The sequence below is a fragment of the Podarcis filfolensis genome, assembly GCF_964270895.1.
Source record: "Podarcis filfolensis genome assembly, chromosome: 1".
Classification (NCBI taxonomy): Eukaryota; Metazoa; Chordata; class Lepidosauria; order Squamata; family Lacertidae; genus Podarcis; species Podarcis filfolensis.
In genome coordinates this window covers 128,390,764-128,408,936 of record NC_139604.1, presented here as the reverse complement: position 1 = coordinate 128,408,936, position 18,173 = coordinate 128,390,764, and the positions used below count along the sequence as shown (strand labels likewise).

General features: G+C 48.4%; 1 protein-coding gene across 3 annotated transcripts in view; it reads left to right on the top strand.

Annotated features, from left to right (window-relative positions):
• Positions 1-11,902: 11,902 nt before the first annotated feature.
• Positions 11,903-18,173, top strand: part of DAAM1 (dishevelled associated activator of morphogenesis 1) — a 182,905-nt gene continuing 176,634 nt past the window's right edge. For all 3 annotated transcript variants that reach the window (XR_014547560.1, XM_083611705.1, XM_083611704.1), the window contains exon 1: positions 11,903-12,190. The gene's annotated coding sequence lies outside the window, so the exon portion shown is untranslated. The remainder of the gene's footprint in view (positions 12,191-18,173) is intronic.

Genomic DNA, 18,173 nt, shown 5'->3' with positions numbered 1-18,173 from the left:
TGTGAGCACGTGATACAGCCCTCCCGGGGCTTCCGACTCTTTAGGATGCAGGTTAGTATGTCAGAGGGAAGTGCTGGCTGCAACACATGATTTTCCTAAATAACTTTTGAAGCTCTTAGATTGGAACGAGCTCTTAGAAAGGACGCACTTGGCTGCCACCCAATTCGACAGCACAGTGTGGTGTTCTGCCCTGCCTTTGGTGCAATATTTTCACCAGTGATGTTGTGGGACAAGGATGGGATGAAGCACATAATCTCCCAGGGTGCTACATGAGGCTGGATGAACATTGCCCGGCTGTGGGGCGTGAAGGCTGCTCCCCACAAGGCCCTTTCCACCTGGCCTATGAGGCAGGGCCCACACTCACCAGCCCTACTATGTTAAATATGTATTCTGCAGTTGACCTCCTTTGTAATGTTTTATTTTGAAATCTTCAAGATAATATTTTAGCTTTCTGTTATGTTGCTTTGACTGTATACTCTACTTTCTTCAGATTGTTTTATCTATGTTTTATTGGTTTAATATGCTGTAAACCACTGTGAGATTTTTCTTTAAAATATAAAGCGGTATAGAAATTTTAAAAATAAAATATAAATAAATAAATATGACAATCCTCTGCACCCCAAAGTAATCAGAGAGAGAAACTCACCAAATAGTTTTCCAGCCAAGTAGTGGGGCAGGAGAGCTGGGGGGGGATCACATCTGGCAACCAATGTGCCCCTTTGGTTTCAGAGAGTACATGGGTAAAGGTAAAGGGACCCCTGACCATTAGGACGACTCTGGGGTTGCAGCGCTCATCTCGCTTAACTGGCCGAGGGAGCCGGCGTACAGCTTCCGGGTCATGTGGCCAGCATGACTAAGCCGCTTCTGGCGAACCAGAGCAGCGCACGGAAACACCATTTACCTTCCCGCCGGAGCGGTACCTATTTATCTACTTGCACTTTTATGTGCTTTCGAACTGCTAGGTTGGCAGGAGCAGGGACCAAGCTATGGGAGCTCACCCCATTGAGGGGATTCAAACCGCCGACCTTCTGATCGGCAAGGCCAAGGCTCAGTGGTTTAGACCAAAGCGCCACCCGCGTAGAGGAGTCTAAAAAGCCTGGGACACAAATGTTCATGGCCCTCTAGTGGCTATGTTGGCTCTTTTTCCAGAAGTCATGTTTTTGGAATTAACTCTGGAAGTGTATACTTGATTCTGACCAAACAAAGCTTCCTATGTATATTTTGCTCTAGAAGGCTTATTGTAAGAGATGCCCTGGGTGACCTTTGGCCAGTCACCATCTCTTAACCTGACCTACCTCACAGGGTTGTTGTGAGGTTGAAATGGGGACAAGGAGAGCCATATACATCATCTTGAGGTCCTTGGAAGATCAGGGTAGTATATAAAGGTAATAAGGAAGACAGTGGTACCTCAGGTTAAGTACTTAATTCGTTCCGGAGGTCCGCTCTGAACCTGAAACTGTTCTTAACCTGAAGCACCACTTTAGCTAATGGGGCCTCCTGCTGCCGCCGTGCCACTGGAGCACGATTTCTGTTCTCATCCTGAAGCAAAGTTCTTAACCTGAAGCACTATTTCTGGGTTAGCGGAGTCTGTAACCTGAAGCGTATGTAATCTGAAGCGTATGTAACCTGAGGTACCACTGTAAAGCATAATATAAGAATGTGAGGAACTAACCACAGAACACACTGTCTGTCTGTCTGTCTCTCTCAAAACTGTCAAAGACAGATTTGATCAGCTTATCATTGCAGGCGTTTGAATGAATGAACTAAAGTAGACTTCCTGTTTGAATCATGGGTCTGGTGGGCAAACAGGAAGCAGCAGTTAGGATTTAATCCGTAGGCTGTGCGTATGTCATTATGAGAATGAAAGCAAGAAGACAGTGCTCACTCCACAGCCAAAGAACTTCTATTGACGGATACATTTGCCTTCACCCATGACAGTCTTGGGTTGCCAGAGAGAACCCATGATCCCGAAACAGAAATCAGGCTTCAGAAGCAATATCCCTGAATGGAATGCGGTTAGTCTGTACGCAATGGATTTTGACCAAGTAGATATCATATGGTCTCATCTGATTCGCATCTCAATTCTCTTTTAAAGCCATTCAAGTCGGCCATCACTGCCTCCAGTGGGAGCGTGTTCTGTAGTTTACGATTTGAAATCACAAGGTTACATGATTAACATTAAAACATGTTACAGTCAGAAGAATAGGGCGGATCCTAAAACATATCTCTCAGGTGTCAACGGTCAGGGAAATGAGGTTTGTTGCTGGCATGTGCCAAAAACTAAACAATGAAAGTGCCAGATGCACGCTGAATAATGAATTTTGTTTTAAGGTGAGTGAATTAAAAAAAGTAGTCACAAGATCAGGGATGAAGAATAGTTGTTGGACTCCAGTTTCCAACATCCCTGGGGGCTGAAGAGAGCTGTAGCGCAAAACACCTGCATACCCTCCAACATTTCTCCAGTGAAAATAGGGACGTCCTAAGGAAAAACGTGACATTTTGGGATCAAATCAGAAACCAGGATGGCATCTGTAAATCCAGGACTGTCCCTGGAAAATAGGGGCACTTGGAGGGTCTTCATGTGAGGTGAGGACAACAGGAGGGGAAAAGGACTAGGGAGAAAAGGCGGCTGTGATTTCAAGCATAGTGAAGCAGTTGGGAGTGTGCTCTTCCCTCGAATGCAGTGATTGAACGGCACTTCAGTGCCCGGCTGAGCTCTATAAGAGAGTCTGAGGGGATTCAGTCTCCTCTGATGATAATTGGAGTGTATTTATGGAACTGGAGAGATTCTCTTTGGCTGTGCGCCAACAACAGTTTTCCTGATGAATAATTGGCCCGATAAGTATGTCTTTAAAAAAAAAAACACCACCACCACCACCACAAAACCATTAACTCACATTGGGAGCGTCTTGGATCCTGAGTTAATATTCCTACTCCTTCCTTCATTTTGCTGCACCAAACTCTAGGCTTCTAGTTAAGTGAGAATGCAAAGTTGTGGCTTCATTTCCCCAGGGAGGTTTGCCTGATACCTTCACTGCGCACCTTTAGGCACCAGGCAAAAACGTTCCTCTTTAACCAGGCCTTTGGCTGAATGGCAGTGGCATGCAATGCCCTTTTAAAATGTGCTGGGGAGGGGAGTTTATTGGGTTGCTTTGTTTTTGTTTTTATTAAGTCTTTTTGTGTTTTTATATTGTGATTTTATGTTGTAATCGCCCTGAGACCTGTGGGTATAGGGTGGTATACAGATTTAATAAAATAATAATAATAAATAATAATAATAATAATAATAATAACAACAACAATAATAATAATAATAATAATAATAATAATAATAATGCACTTGAGTCTAAGCAGACTGTGCTAAGTTTTATTCACAAAGTGAATGGGCTGGGAGGTTCCTGTTTCTGATTGAATTTTGAGACACATATCAGCTTCCGTCTGGGAAGCGCTAATCAGAGACCACGAAAGTTCCCACCTTGGCTTACGTAGTGCCACAGCACAAGCCCATTTGTTTGGCGGCAGTGAACCCTCCGAGTCGTCTTGGCATGAGAGAATGCCAAGAGACAACCACGTCAAAGCATTGAGAAAAAGCCATTGAGACGGTTGGGCAGGCGCTTAAATCTCAGGTTATTAATGGCTTCCGATGTCATTAGCAAGACAGTGAATTCCGTACATCCCATTATTGCTCCTCTGAGTCATTTGGTCTCTGCAGGTTTAAGCTGTTTACAGAAAGGAAGCAGTAAAAATAATTGCACCACCGACAATGCCTGTGATGGACAGCACTCGTGTTCCATTCAGGCCCTCCAAAGTCCTTTACGGCAAATTCTGTTCCTGGATTTGCATCATGAGAGCCCAGGGAAAAATGCAGAAGGGATCTAGCATCCCACAAAATTACGCTGATAGCGTGCTCCCTTTATCTCTGACTCTTGACCTTTTGTTCAAAAGATTCAGCGGACTGATCTCTGGCTTTTCTCCACCCCACCGCCGTCTGTGCCCAAGCAAGAGTTTGAATTCTCCTCTAAAAGGTAAAGGGGCGCCTGACCATTAGGTCCAGTCGTGATCGACTCTGGGGTTGCGGCGCTCATCTCGCCTTATTGGCCGAGGGAGCTGGCATACAGCTTCCGGGTCATGTGGCCAGCATGACTAAGCTGCTTCTTGCGAACCAGAGCAGCGCACAGAAACGCCATTTACCTTCCCGATGGAGCGGTACCTATTTATCTACTTGCACTTTGATGTGCTTTCAAACTGCTAGGTTGGCAGGAGCAGGGACTGAGCAATGGGAGCTCACCCCGTCGTGGGGATTTGAACCGCCGACCTTCTGATCGACAAGTCCTAGGCTCTGTGGTTTAACCCACAGCGCCACCCGCGTCCCCAGACATGGGTTGTACCATGGTCTAAACCACTCTTGCTGATCAGAAGGTCAGCGGTTCAGATCCCTGCGATGAGGTGAGCTCCCACTGCTCTGTCCCAGTTTCTGCCAGCCTAGCAATTTGAAAGCATGCCAGTGCAAGTAGATAAATAGGTACCACTGCGGCAGGAAGGTAAACGGTGTTTCCGTGCGCTCTGGTTTCCGTCACGGTGTTTCCATTGCACTAGAAGCAGTTTAGTCCTGCTGCCCACATGACCTGGAAAGCTGTCTGTGGACAAACGCCGGCTCCCTCGGCCTGAAAGCAAGATGAGTTCCGCAACCCCATAGCTGCCTTTGACTGGACTTAACCATCCAAGGTCCTTTACCTTTTTTTACCTCATGTGGACACCTAACTAAGGTTGGCTGACTCCAAGATGAGATGTAACCCAGGAAAGAAAGAACAAGGAGAGTTGAGGGTAAGCAGTTTCAAAGAAGGTGGTCAGAGCATCGGACGCAAGGTGAGGAACCATTTCCAGCCTTAGGGTAGCTTTCACTTCTGGGCAACTTTCTGGTACCCGCATGCCAATAGCACCTGCTATGGTAAAAGAGAATAAGTGGAATGACATCACATACCAAGATTAAATTGATTAATTAATTAAACAAATCTATAAATATATAAATAAACAAATAAAATAAAAATAAAATAAAATTCATTAATAATAAATAATTTACATATATTTCGGAACCCTCAGTTGGTTAGAGCGTGGGGACGCGGGTGGCGCTGTGGGTAAAACCTCAGCACCTAGGACTTGCCGATCGCATGGTCGGCGGTTCGAATCCCCGCGGCGGGGTGCGCTCCCGTTGCTCGGTCCCAGCGCCTGCCAATCTAGCAGTTCGAAAGCACGTCAAAGTGCAAGTAGATAAATAGGGACCGCTTACTAGCAGGAAGGTAAACGGCGTTTCCGTGTGCTGCGCTGGCTCGCCAGATGCAGCTTGTCATGCTGGCCACGTGACCCGGAAGTGTCTGCGGACAGCGCTGGCTCCCGGCCTCTAGAGTGAGATGAGCGCACAACCCTAGAGTCTGGCAAGACTGGCCCGTACAGGCAGGGGTACCTTTACCTTTACCTATGGTTGTAGAGACTGACAAGGTGGGAGACAGCAGTTACGAGTTACCGGTTTTTGCAGCCACTGCAGGCGCTGTGATTCCCCAGCTCTTTGGCTTCACCCAAGAGGCACACACCATCGTTTCTCGAGGCAGATGGACGCCAACATCATCATCATCATCATCATCATCATCATCAGTAGCAGTAGTAGTAGTAGTAGCATACAGTGGTACCTCTGGTTAAGAACGGAATCCGTTCCGGAGGCCAGTTCGCAACATGAAAAGCCCGCAACCTGAAGTGCCGTATCTGCGTAGGTGTGTGGCGTGATTTGGCGCTTGTGCTCATGCGCAAAGCGCGATTTAGCACTACTGCGCATGCGCGAGCAGCAAAAGCCAGAAATAACCCTTTCTGGTACTTCCGGGTCGCCGCAGGACGCAACCTGAAAAAACGTAACATGAAGCATAACATGAGGTACGGCTGTACTGCCCTATAACCGCGGGTCTCAGGGCAGTTCACAGGACAAAATGAAATAACCACAGCCACACTTATGGATAGCAGGAGCTAGATTGAAAGCAACACGCTGCGGATGAGCAGGAAAAATTTGGCATTTTTGTGCTATGAACAGGTGAGCTGATTAGCAAGCGATTGCCACCCACCTGAGAGAGAGATGATGGTTAGTTTCCCAGCTCTCCCAGACTCAAACATATGTGATCCGAAGGAAATTAAGAGACCCTTAGCGTGAAACAAATATCTTCTTGGACAACCTTGCCAGCTAATTAGGAGTGGCGCACGGCAATCAATCAAGACGCAAACATCGTTTAACGCATTTCAGCCTCCTGGATTGTTTATACCTGTTTCGGAGGTTAATCAGAGGGTAATGGATGCTGGAAGGTTGATAGATTCCCAGTTTTGTAGCCTCCAGCCGCCATCCTCTCTGACGGTTGGCAAGCTGGATGAGGCTGATGGGAATGGGAAGCAAAAGAATCTAGAGGGACCAGGTAGAGGGAGGCCGCTGCCCGCTAAAGAGCTGTTATACTGGGAACCAAGTTGCGGGCACATCTCAGACTGGGGAGCAGAGGGGTAGCAGGCGTCAATTCACCCTGCGTTCTGCCACCTAACTGGGGCTAAGGGAGAACCCTGCAATAGCCTCTGTAATAAAAGGGTGGGGAATCTGTGGCCCTGCAGATATTTTTCTCTCATATATATGAAAAAAGATTTTCAGTTTTATACATTTCAATAATTTTACAATAATTTTAACATTTCAAAACTTGACTTCCTTCCCCCTCTTTCTGCGGTTCCTTAAACTTATTTTTAATATTTTCTTCATATCCAAATTAACTTAATTTGCTCATTTATTCATCTACTTTAAATATATACTTTTATGAAACTGCAGGTTGTTCTAATAATCACCCCAATATTCTTATCTGTTTACTATTTGCTTGTAAATATTCCATAAACCATTTCCATTCTTTTATAAAAAGTTTGTCATTTTGATTTCTAATTTTTCCGGTAAGTTTCACCATTTCTGCATAGTCCAAAAGTTTTTGAATCCATTCTTCTTCTGTTGGGACTTCTTATCCTTTTCATTTTGGGGCAAGTAATATTCTTAATTAATTGGGATATGGATGTAAAAGGTAAAGGTAAATAACCCCTGGACGGTTAAGTCCAGTCAAAGGGGACTATGGGACTGCGACTCTCATCTCACTTTCAGGCCGAGGAAGCTGGCGTTTGTCCACAGACAGCTTTCCGGGTCATGTGGCCAGCATGGCTAAACTGCTTCTGGTGCAAGGGAATACCAGAGCGCACGGAAACACCGTTTACCTTCCTGTCGCAGTGGTTCCTATTTATCTACTTGCACTGTTGTGCTTACAAACTGCTAGATTGGCAGGAGCTGGGGCAGAGCAATGGAAGCTCACCTGTTGCGGGGATTCGAACTCCCGATCTTCCAATTGGCAAGCCCGAGCGGCTCAGTGCTTTAGACCATTTGGACACGCCACCTGCGTCCAAATACCCGCTTGTACTTGGATGAAAGTACAAGCTGCAGAGCTGTACCAGGCAGGGAATTCCTGGGCTGGCTTCTGCAAACCAGCCTGGCTGACTTTGTTGTTGTTTAGTTGTTTAGTCGTGTCCGACTCTTCGTGACCCCCTGGACCAGAGCACGCCAGGCACTCCTGTCTTCCACTGCCTCCCGCAGTTTGGTCAAACTCATGTTAGTAGCTTCGAGAACACTGTCCAACCATCTCGTCCTCTGTCGTCCCCTTCTCCTTGTGCCCTCCATCTTTCCCAACATCAGGGTCTTTTCCAGGGAGTCTTCTCTTCTCATGAGGTGGCCAAAGTCTTGGAGCCTCAGCTTCAGGATCTGTCCTTCCAGTGAGCACTCAGGGCTGATTTCCTTCAGAATGGATAGGTTTGATCTTCTTGTAGTCCATGGGACTCTCAAGAGTCTCCTCCAGCACCATAATTCAAAAGCATCAATTCTTTGGCGATCAACTTTCTTTATGGTCCAGCTCTCACTTCCATACATCACTACTGGGAAAACCATAGCTTTAAGCCTTTGTCGGCAAGGTGATGTCTCTGCTTTTTAAGATGCTGTCTAGGTGACTTGTCCTGGCTGACTTAGTGAAGAGCAAATATGTTAACATGACAAAAGGTGTTGATGGGCCACCGGGGAGAGGAATCCTTTATCCTGGGGAGTGAGATGTTAGCAAGATGACGGGTTGTGTGTTTGAGGGGACTGGGAAAGGGAGCTTTCCAGCAAGGGGTGCTGGGAAGAAGAAGAAAGACTGGGATCCATATTGGAAAGGCTGGCCAATGACGTTCTTGCCGAGGATGTTGGAAATCTAGTACGCAGTCAAGAAGGTGGTGGTGGTGGATCAACAGCTGGCACCCCTGGGTCAAATCCAGCCTTTTGGAGGACACTGCCTGTCCCATTGCTGATCTAGAGGCAAAAGTGTGAAAGGAAGGAACAATGAGGGCAGTCATGGAACTTGACAGCTGTCCACCTTGGGTAGCAGTATGCAGACTTGCCCTGCCAACTTAGACAATAAGCTCATTGGGGAAAACAGTTACCGGTAATTCCGCTCTCTTAAGAAGCTGCAGGAAGGGAGGTGCTTCTTCTGTAGACTTCTTGGTTTCCTTAGTGTTTCCCTCCATGGCTTCCCCCAGCAACCTGAGTGTCTCTGCTTAGTTCCGTCACAGCAATCTGCTCCTCCTCCTACTACTGATGCAGCTTCATTAATGTGACCCCAAAATCCCAGATCGCCCCCCAAACTGATGCCAAAGTTTAGTGCCAACTTGTGACCCTGATTTGCTGTGCCAGTTACTTGGCTTGGGGAAAAGTGGCACAAAACTTGGGCTTTGTGGCACAAAATGGGTACTAAACTTTGGCATCAGTTTGGGGGGGATCCAGAATTTCGGGGTCACACATTAATAAAGCTTTCAGATGCCCCAATAATAGAATAAGTTGTTGGCAAGGGCTTTAGGGTCATCCCAAAGCCTCGCCTTGGCACAGACTGAAGCTGCAGACAGTTGCTTTGATCTTCAGAGCTTGGTTTGCTTTCAAGAGACGTCATTAATTTCCCTGCGTGGATGAAGTGCCCGTCCACACAGCCTTATCTTATCTAAATAGGTTGTTACAGCAGACGTTGCACTCCAGTCGCTTGGGATGGGGCGTTAGGAGAAAGGAGGAGGGAAAAGGGTGCTGACTTAAGCGAAACGCACGGGGAAAGAGCAATTTGCAAAATGCAGAGCGACAGACAGGGAACATTGCAGGTTAAGGAAGCTGACTAGGAACACTTAAATCACCAAGCTGACAACCATTCCTCTCAAGGCCAGGGCTATAGGAAAGGTCTCAGCTTGTACCTACATTGGTTGGCATCCATCTGTCTCGGGAGACGATGGAAGGGTGCACCTTCAGGGGTGAAGTCAAGCTGTTGGAGAATTACAGCTCCTGCTGTGGCCGTAGAGACCAATACAGGAGAGACATGTTTTGTGGCAGCTGGGGCAGATGAAGGCATCCTGTTGGGCTGCTGCAGATGCACCACGGCATTTATTCTCTCTGTGTTCCTCCCAGAGGTAGAGCTGGGAGATATATCAGTATATAAGGGTCTCTTCCAACTCTGTGATTCTGTGATAAAGGGCACATCGTGATTCTTGTAATTTGTCTCATCTCCAGGCACACGGGAAAATGCATCATATTTTTGTTCCACTTTTTAAAAGAATGCTTTTAATAGTCAAAGACTCTTGCAGCAGGACCCAGGTTTAAAAACTCTAGCATGTCTTTGCAGCAGAGAGCAGTGGTGTTGGTTTGGGAGGTGGACACCCCCTTTAGACTCATTTTCCATAGCAAGAAAGAGATGCTAATTTGAGCGAAGTTTTCCGCAATTAAGAGGAAAATGAGAACACCCCGCTGCTTGCGTGATTTAGAATGCAGTTATTACTACAACAGCTGACAGGCCTGTCTCCCTGACATGAGAAACTGCAAAGGCTGTGGGTTTCACTGTGTTATTTCTAGTGAATGGCCCTGTTATTTTGCCCGATTAGCCTAGTGAACTGTGCACCATAGTTTGATCTAACCCCAAGTTTTACATTGTTGTCGTCGTCCTCGATTCTCCACTCTCCCCCCCCCCCCGCCCAATTATGCAATAGACTAGGAGAACTGGAGTGAGAAAGGGCTTTTCTTTTACAAGCCGGCCCTACTACTAGAGTGGATGCATAGTAAAATCCACCCCCTCTATCCACTGAAAGCAAATGGAGTGCAGGGTCCTGGTGATTTCTAAAATTCAGGTGCTTTTCACACACAGAGACACAATCTCCACTTCCATGTGTCTTCTAAAACTGTACAACATAAATGAATTTTTTGACCATTGAATAATAATAATAATAATAATAATAATAATAATAATAATAATAATATATTTCTACCCCGCCCATCTGGCTGGGTTTCCCCAGCCACTCACTTGCAGGCATGAAAGGCTTTAATACCAAAACAGATTCTCTCTCTCTCTCTCTCTCTCTGATACCACACCAAACATCCATTCTGCCAACCTGATGGAAATCAAAAGCTCGTTCCCAGTTTTGTGACATTTTAGATAGTTACAGCAAAGGGACTCTGTGGATTTTTGCAAAATAAAAAAGTGGCAGTTCAACCTCTGTTGTAGAATCGTGGAATTGTAGAGTTAGAAGGGACCCCAAGGGGTCATCTAGTCCAACCTCCTGCGGCAGGATTCAGAATCTTTTGTCCAACGCGGGTCTCAAACCCACAACCCTGGGATTAAGAGTCTCATGTTGCAACAACTGAGCTATTTATGAATGTTAATAATGTCACCTACCTTTTCCTTTACTTGTTCCCAGTACGTTTCTAAGCATAGTTCAAAGTGTTGGTGCTGACCTTTAAAGCCCTCCTTAATGACTTTGGCCCAGTAGACCTGAAGGAGCGTCTTCACCCCCATCGTTCAGCCCAGACACTGAGGTCCAGCTCCGAGGGTCTTCTGGTGGTTCCTGCACTGCGAGAAGTAAAGTTACAGGGAACCAGGCAGAGGGTCTTCTTGGTAGTGACACCCGCCCTGTGGAATGCCCTCCTGTCTGAAGAAGTGTGCATGCACACGAAAGCTCATACCAAGAACTAACTTAGTTGGTCTTTAAGGTGCTACTGGAAGGAAAAAAAATTTTGTTTTTGTTTTGACTATGGCAGACCAACATGGCTACCTATCTGTAACTCCTGTCAAATGTCAGGGATATCAAGAATTACATAACACTTAGAAATCATATGAAGGCAGCCCTGTTTGGGGAAGTTTATAATGTCTGACATTTTATTACTTTTTAATATTTTGCTGGAAGCCACCCAGCGTGGCTGGGGGGTGTTGCGGTGCCGTCCCCTTTCAGCAGCAGGGCGCTCAGGGCTGCGCAGTGGAGGTGGCGGGCAGCAGGGCGATTGCAGCTGTGTGGCGGAGGTCAGTGGCCAAAGTTTTTATTTCCCCCCTGCAGCTAAAAAAAGCTAAACAACTGTGAGTGGGAGCTCCCCCTAATAAAAGGTCAACAAGTTCCGGCACCTCTTTTTCTAGAAAAGAAGCCCTGTTGGACACAGTATTCCAGTTGTGGTCTGAAATTCATTTTGTTAGCTTGGACCCAGGTTTCCAATCTGTTCGGGTCATCTGGGTTCCTGATCCTGTCTTCCGTGACACTGACTACCCCTCCCAGTTTGGTGTCAAATCGCCTCCTTTGCTGACCAAAACGAAACTCCCCGTCTTGGTTTTTGGGGAAAAGTCAGCCAAGCTACAGCAGCAGCAGCTGGTGCTTGGTGGAGAGGGAGGGAGGAGGGAGACCGCGCCGTGCATCCTGGGAAACGTAGTCCTTTCCGGAGCGCCGCGCGTGCCCAAGGATGCCGGCCTCGGACTCCATCTCCCGGCGGCGCGCGGGGCGGCAGGCAGGCGGGAGCGCGCGGGGGGGGGGCGGGCGGGTTGGTAGGAGCGGCTTGCTCCGCGCGAGCCTCCCTTTACGCACAGCCGGAGACTCGCATTGTATCCTATCGGGCCAAAAGGGGATGATGTCACCTGCGGGCTGGTAAGGCGAGGGGAGGCAGGCGCTGCTGCCGTTGCTGGTGGCGGCGGCAGGAGGAGGAGGAGGAGGAGGAAGCGAGATCGAGCCTGGTTCCCGGGCTCCTTTTGTAAGCAGCCGGGGACAGAGGGATCAGAAGCAGCCGGAGTGGGCTTCGCCTCCTCCGGGATGGAGCGAGCGCCAGGTAAGCCTCTCCTGCGCCTCTCGCCCTTCATCGGACGCGCCGCTCGCTTGGAGAGCCGGGCCGGGCTCTGCGTTTTTACGCACGGGGCCGGAGGAAGCGGCGCTACCTTCCGGGGAGGGGGAAGCGCTGGTGGGGAAGGTGAGCTCCGGAGCAGCGCTTTCCTTCTCCCTTTTCCGCAGGGGAGAAGGACCCCGAAGGAAACGGACTATTTTGGAGGGTGGCGGCGGCGGCATGGGGATGCGGTGTCCGCTCGGACGAACAGAGGGCGGGTGGGGTGGGAAAGGGAAGCGCCCAAGTCTGCCAAGGGGGCGGCACGGGCTGGGAACAAAACCAGCCAAACTTTAAACTCCCAGCCTTTCCTTGGGGGGGGGGATCTCTCCGGGCGCTGGAGGCTCTGCATCTCTGGGAACAGCTGGGGGGCGGCGGCCGGGGAGGGGGCGCCCTAGGTTTGTGCGGCTTCCCCGCTGCAGTTTGCGCCGGGAGGAGCGAGCCTGTGTGTGTGTGTACGTGTTTTTGTGCCTGTGTGTGGTTTTTTGGCTAACAAAAGGGGCAGATGCGGAGAGGGCGGGTGGAGAGAGGCTTCGCTGCTCCCTTTCTTTTCGGCTGCGGCTTTCTTTTCCTTGCAATGGGACCGGCCGGGGTGGGGTGGGGTGTCGGTTGGAGAGAGGGAGAGGTCGAGGAGAAAACCTCCTCCACGAGTTCTCTCACTCTCTGTCTCTCTTTTGGGAGGGGTGTGTTAAAATGTGCTCTCACCGCACCCCTAGCCCACCCCTCGGGTTCAAAGGTGCCTGGAGCCGGGGGGGGTTGGGGAGGAGAGTTTTGATTCCTGCAGATTTCTTGGGGTGGCTTTTCTCCATCCAGGGGGAAAGGAGGCGTGGATGTCTCCACTGGTTTTAGCAATACCGCAGTATGGGAGCGTGTGTCTGCACGCGTGTTGCCACCTTGGGATCACAACACCTTTCCCCCGTTTTTTCCCCTTCCCAATTACCTATCCTAAAGAGTTGAGCTGTACACTTGCAGAAGGGGTTGCAAAAACAGAAAAAGAAAATAAAAGAAGAACGCCTCCTGGTTGCGGACAGCTGCTCCCTCCCCCCTCTGATGTTTCTTACAGTCCCTTTAAGAACATAATAGCACCCCCCCCCCCCCGCCGGATCAGGCCAGTGGCCCATCTTGCCCAGCATCCTGCCCTCATATTGACCAGCTGGATGCCCCCATGGGAAGCCTGCCAGCTAATATTAATGACTGCGCTAATATTGAAATGCTAATACCCGGTGTCTAAAGGAATTGGAATCTTAATGATGAAGGAATTGGATGTCTAGGAGACAAAAGTTGCAAGGCGGAGCCAGTTTTGCCTTTTCAGAAATATGAGTTTGGAATGCCATTCAGAAAAAAATAGAGACTTCCATGTTTACGCATGCACAGATGCACTCTTCCTTTTAAAAAACACTGTTGCTTCACATTTTCAGGGGAGGACATGTCTCGATCTGTGCCCTCCCTGTGTTTCGATAAAGAGCAGCCAGGGTTCCAGATAATCAGCTATTTAAACCTATTTTCTCCAGGGGAAAAGATGGGCTAATCAGGTTTTTTTTTTCCCCTCCCCCTGTGGAAGATGCAGAAGCTGCTGTTGGCTGTTTCTGCCACCTGGTCTCTCTATCTTCCTTCCCTTCTCTCTCTCCCCCCGAAACCCAAAGGATTTAGGGAGATGAGGCTTGCTTCCGCTCTTTGCCTTATTATAACTAGGTGCACCTTTAACATACCCACTGAGGGTTCTGGGTGGTCTTTCCCTGCTCCCCAGATTCAGGGGAAATGAATCAGTTGCACAATTGCTTGGGCGGCAGGCCGTCAGAAAACCAGTGGCCAACTAGGTGAGGCAGGAATTGCCTGTGTGCATATAGATGTATCTGTTGAATTTCAGTTCCGTTTTCTCCTATGTGCGCTGCATGCTGTGTCTCCCCCCCCCCCCACGGTAACAAAACCTCATCCGAGTTGAGGATTTTTGAAGGAGAAAGTGTCTGCAACAGGAGAGAGAAAGAGAGGGGAGGGGGCATTGGAAATCTGGTTGCTATGGTTACTCTTGCAGTTGGAATCATTGCGATTTTTCACACACAGAGCCCCCTCCCCAGTAGATCTAGAGTCTTCTCCACCCCTTTGCCTGGTAACTGGGAGGGTGTGGTCTCCCCCCCACAAAAAAAATAATCTCTCAAAAGACAGAATTCAGATGAGTGTCTGCGGTCTTGAGTCTTGTGACGGCTGTGTTTCATTTTATGGTCAAAAGAAAAATGAGTGTCTGCCTGTAGCCGTTTCATAGCTTTATTTTATTTCATGGCGACAGTGCAACTGAGAAGCCCATTTTGCTCTCTCTCCTTGCTCTGTCCCTATATTAAAGCAGGGAATATGGGTGGTTTGGGCGTGTGTTGTACGACACGCTGTGAACAAGGAAAGCTGCTTTATTAGCAGTGGGTGTGGGTGGGTTCCCCTGTTACGTTTGTGGAACAGCCTTGAGTACCTACTCATTTTCTAGAGCTGTCTCCGTGCAGATGCGTAGGCAGGCATCGCACACTCTTAATCCCATGGGGTGTTTCCCTCTCCTCCTCCTTGCTGACTCTACTCCACGGTGACACTTTTGCTGCTCACTGGCACTTGTTGCAAGAGGCAGCGGGGAGAAAGACGGTTCAGCTTTGTTGTTCTTGCACAAGCTCTGCGATGTGGGGAGCCTTGCAAAGCCTGGGTGGAGGCCGAGACTGTCGGAAGAAACTCTTGCAGAGAGGGCGTTGAGAAATAGCTTTGTTGGTTACGTTTTCTTACATGAGTCAATAGCTCACCTTGCTTCCCATCATGGAAGTGTGTTTTGTGCAGTGTTAGAAACTCAGGTATATAAGCTAGGTGCCAAATGGCTCCTTAAACCAAGGCTGCAGTCGCCAAAGCAGAATGTCTAGTTGCCATTTTGGGGCAAGACGGCGCTAAAGTCGTCTTTTTTCAAATGATGGACTGACTGTGATTGATTCTCAGTTAAACATCTGGCTAGTTCGGATGACTACCTTGAGCTAGTTTAAGAGCTTTGAGAACTTAAAGAAGAAAAGTCACTTGATCCAGGGACAGTCCACACATATATTGACCTATTCCGACCTCTTTTTCTTAATGTTGACATGGACCATTCATAGCGTAAGAATATTCTTCACAACTGGGAGCAGGGCAGTGGGGTGGGGGGAAGTGAAGACAAGCTATAGGGACTAACTAGAACATTGTTCACTGCTCCTGCTCAGGCTGCACAGAAAAAAAAAGGCATTTTGGTTCCTGAAATTTATTCTGATGGTGCAGATGAGACATAACTGATAGAATTCTACAGGATGGGGTATTAGTGTGAGAAAGCAGTCCAGACCCAATGACCCCCAGATGGTGGAGATGTCAGGCACCATCTTGGCACCCAGAAATCTTCACTTGGTCGCAAGTGGCCGATAGCCGGGTGCAAAATGCGCATGGCTAATTTCAAACACTGGTTATGTGTAGCTCTTGGTGCTCTCCTACCCAGGCACTGGCCAGATGTGGCCCTCTGCTTAGCTTAGGTGGTGGTGACCTCATTTGCCTTCATGCCATCCTCTGGGATTGTCCTGGGCTTCTGTTCGGTAGCGATGTACTATAAGAATCTTGCTGAGAGCTCTTCATTGTGTCCGAATGTCACCCCACGCTAAAACCTGCTCAGTAATTTCATTTTCTCTGCAGGATCTGTGTAAATATATACAAATGCAAAGTCTTCTTTTTATGCTCAGCGTAAAGTGTGGTCATAGTTCAGCGGCAGAGCAAGTGTAGAAGGCAGAGGAGGAAGAAACCGCTGCCTGGGGCTTTGGAAGTCGTCTGCCAGTGACAGTAGACAAGGCTGGCCAAGACAGACTGACTTTCATAGCACAGACGCTCTGTGTAAGTCATAGCTTCCCCCAAAGAATCTGGGAGATGTGGTTTGTTGGGGGGCAGGGTTCTTAGGAGACCCCTATAGTCCCCTTGCAGAGCTACAATTTCCATAGGGGACTCTGGGCGTTGCTGTTCTGCGAGGGGAATAAGGGTTTCCTTAACAACTCTCAGCTCCCTTAACAAACTGCAGTTCTCAGGATTCTCTGGGGGAAACCCATGACCGCCCAAAGTGGTATGATATTGCTTTAAATACATAGTGCAGATGGGGCCCAAGTCCCAGAAAAGGAAAGAGGAGAACAGTCTCTGATGCTGACTGGTAGACCTTTGTATTGTAGCTCTGTGCATTTCAGAAGAACGCTTCTTTCAGGATCACGGAAAGCTTGCTAGGCCTAGAAATTTGGGGAGGGATTGTCCTTAAAATCTGACCGACTCAATGGCTAGCTTGAGAGAGTGGCAGTCTCCTCCCTCCCCAGGCATCTGATTCCAACATATATGGCCGCCAAGATTTGTATTCATGTGCATACCTGGATGTGAAATGGACATGTGGCTGTGTCATTTGCACAAGATGTTGGCCAACAGTCAATGGCATCCTTATCTTGGAAGCTTCAAGTGAGCAACGGGTGTTTATAATCCTTATCTCTTTCGAGTCCAGTAACCCTGTGAATGACATGATGACGATTCCCTGCCTTTTTATGCAGGGAACCGGAGTCCAGGATTGGTGGCTTAGCCCAGTCTCCTGTTGAGTTCAAAGACAGGCAGGGAGTTGAACTTGGGCTGTTGAGACCATCGCGCTACTTGATGCAGCTCCAGGCTGGACAGTAGATATTCTCACTCGGCTGATGTGTTGCCAATTTTGATGTAGCTGAATCGACGCTCAGTCCATGTTCAGGCCAAGGGGCTGAGGCAACATTGATGTTAGCGGGAACTGACAGGCTTGAAACAACATCTCGGCAACAGGCCGTATGGCATGAGGGAATAAGTCTCAAGTTTCTGCAGCGGTCAAACAATAGACCTTAAATCTTTTACCGGAAGGATTTTGCAGGGAGTGACATTTGCATTGAGATGTACCACATTCAATTGTCAGCATGGACTTCTTTTTGACATTAGGGGGACAGAAAGAGCATGATGGGAGTTGTAGGTGAGAGGATGATGGGAAATTATTTTTATTAATTGCACTTATATCCCACCTTTTCCTCCTCAAGGTGGTGTATATGGGTCTCCCTCTCCTCATTTACGTCACATAAAACAATCCAGAATAAAATTCACGCTTCAAGGAGAATATTTCAGATCCTTCGCTAAGCGCTTTCCCCATATTCATTTGCCTACTTGATTTATAGAGCTGCCCAATAGCAGAAGTACTATAAGAAGCCATTGTAGTGTAATGGTTAGAACAGGGGTCAGCAAGGTTTACCTCGCCTGGGCCAGTTCACTCCCACGGAGATCGCTCCATGGGCCGGATCGCATCTGCGCAGACGCGATTTCCGGTGTCTGCGCAGACGCGATTCCTGGCGCCACGGAAGCAAGTCCCCGCTCCGTGCTGCACCGGTTTAGCGCAGCGCACGGGGACTCACTGAGTGGGCGCCTCAGTTTGGAGATGGCTCATGGGCCTTTTAAATGACCTCTGTGGGCCGCTTGTGGTCCATGGGCTGTAGGTTGCCGACCCCTGGGGAAGAAGAAGAAGAAGAAGAAGAAGAAGAAGAAGAAGAAGAAGAAGAGGAGGAGGATTTGATATCCCGCTTTATCACTACCCGAAGGAGTCTCAAAGCGGCTAACATTCTGCTTTCCCTTCCTCCCCCACAACAAACACTCTGTGAGGTGAGTGGGGCTGAGAGACTTCAGAGAAATGTGACTAGCCCAAGGTCACCCAGCAGCTGCATGTGGAGGAGCGGGGAATCGAACCCGGTTCCCCAGATTATAAGTCCAACGCTCTTAACCACTACACCATGCTGGTGTTGGACTAGGGCCTGGGAGATCGGGACTGAAATCCCCACTTCGCCCTGTCTAAACGGCGCCATCCTTTTCTCCCTCTGTCGAAATATAGGCCAGTTGCAAGCTCCTTGCAGGCAGGGACCTGTTC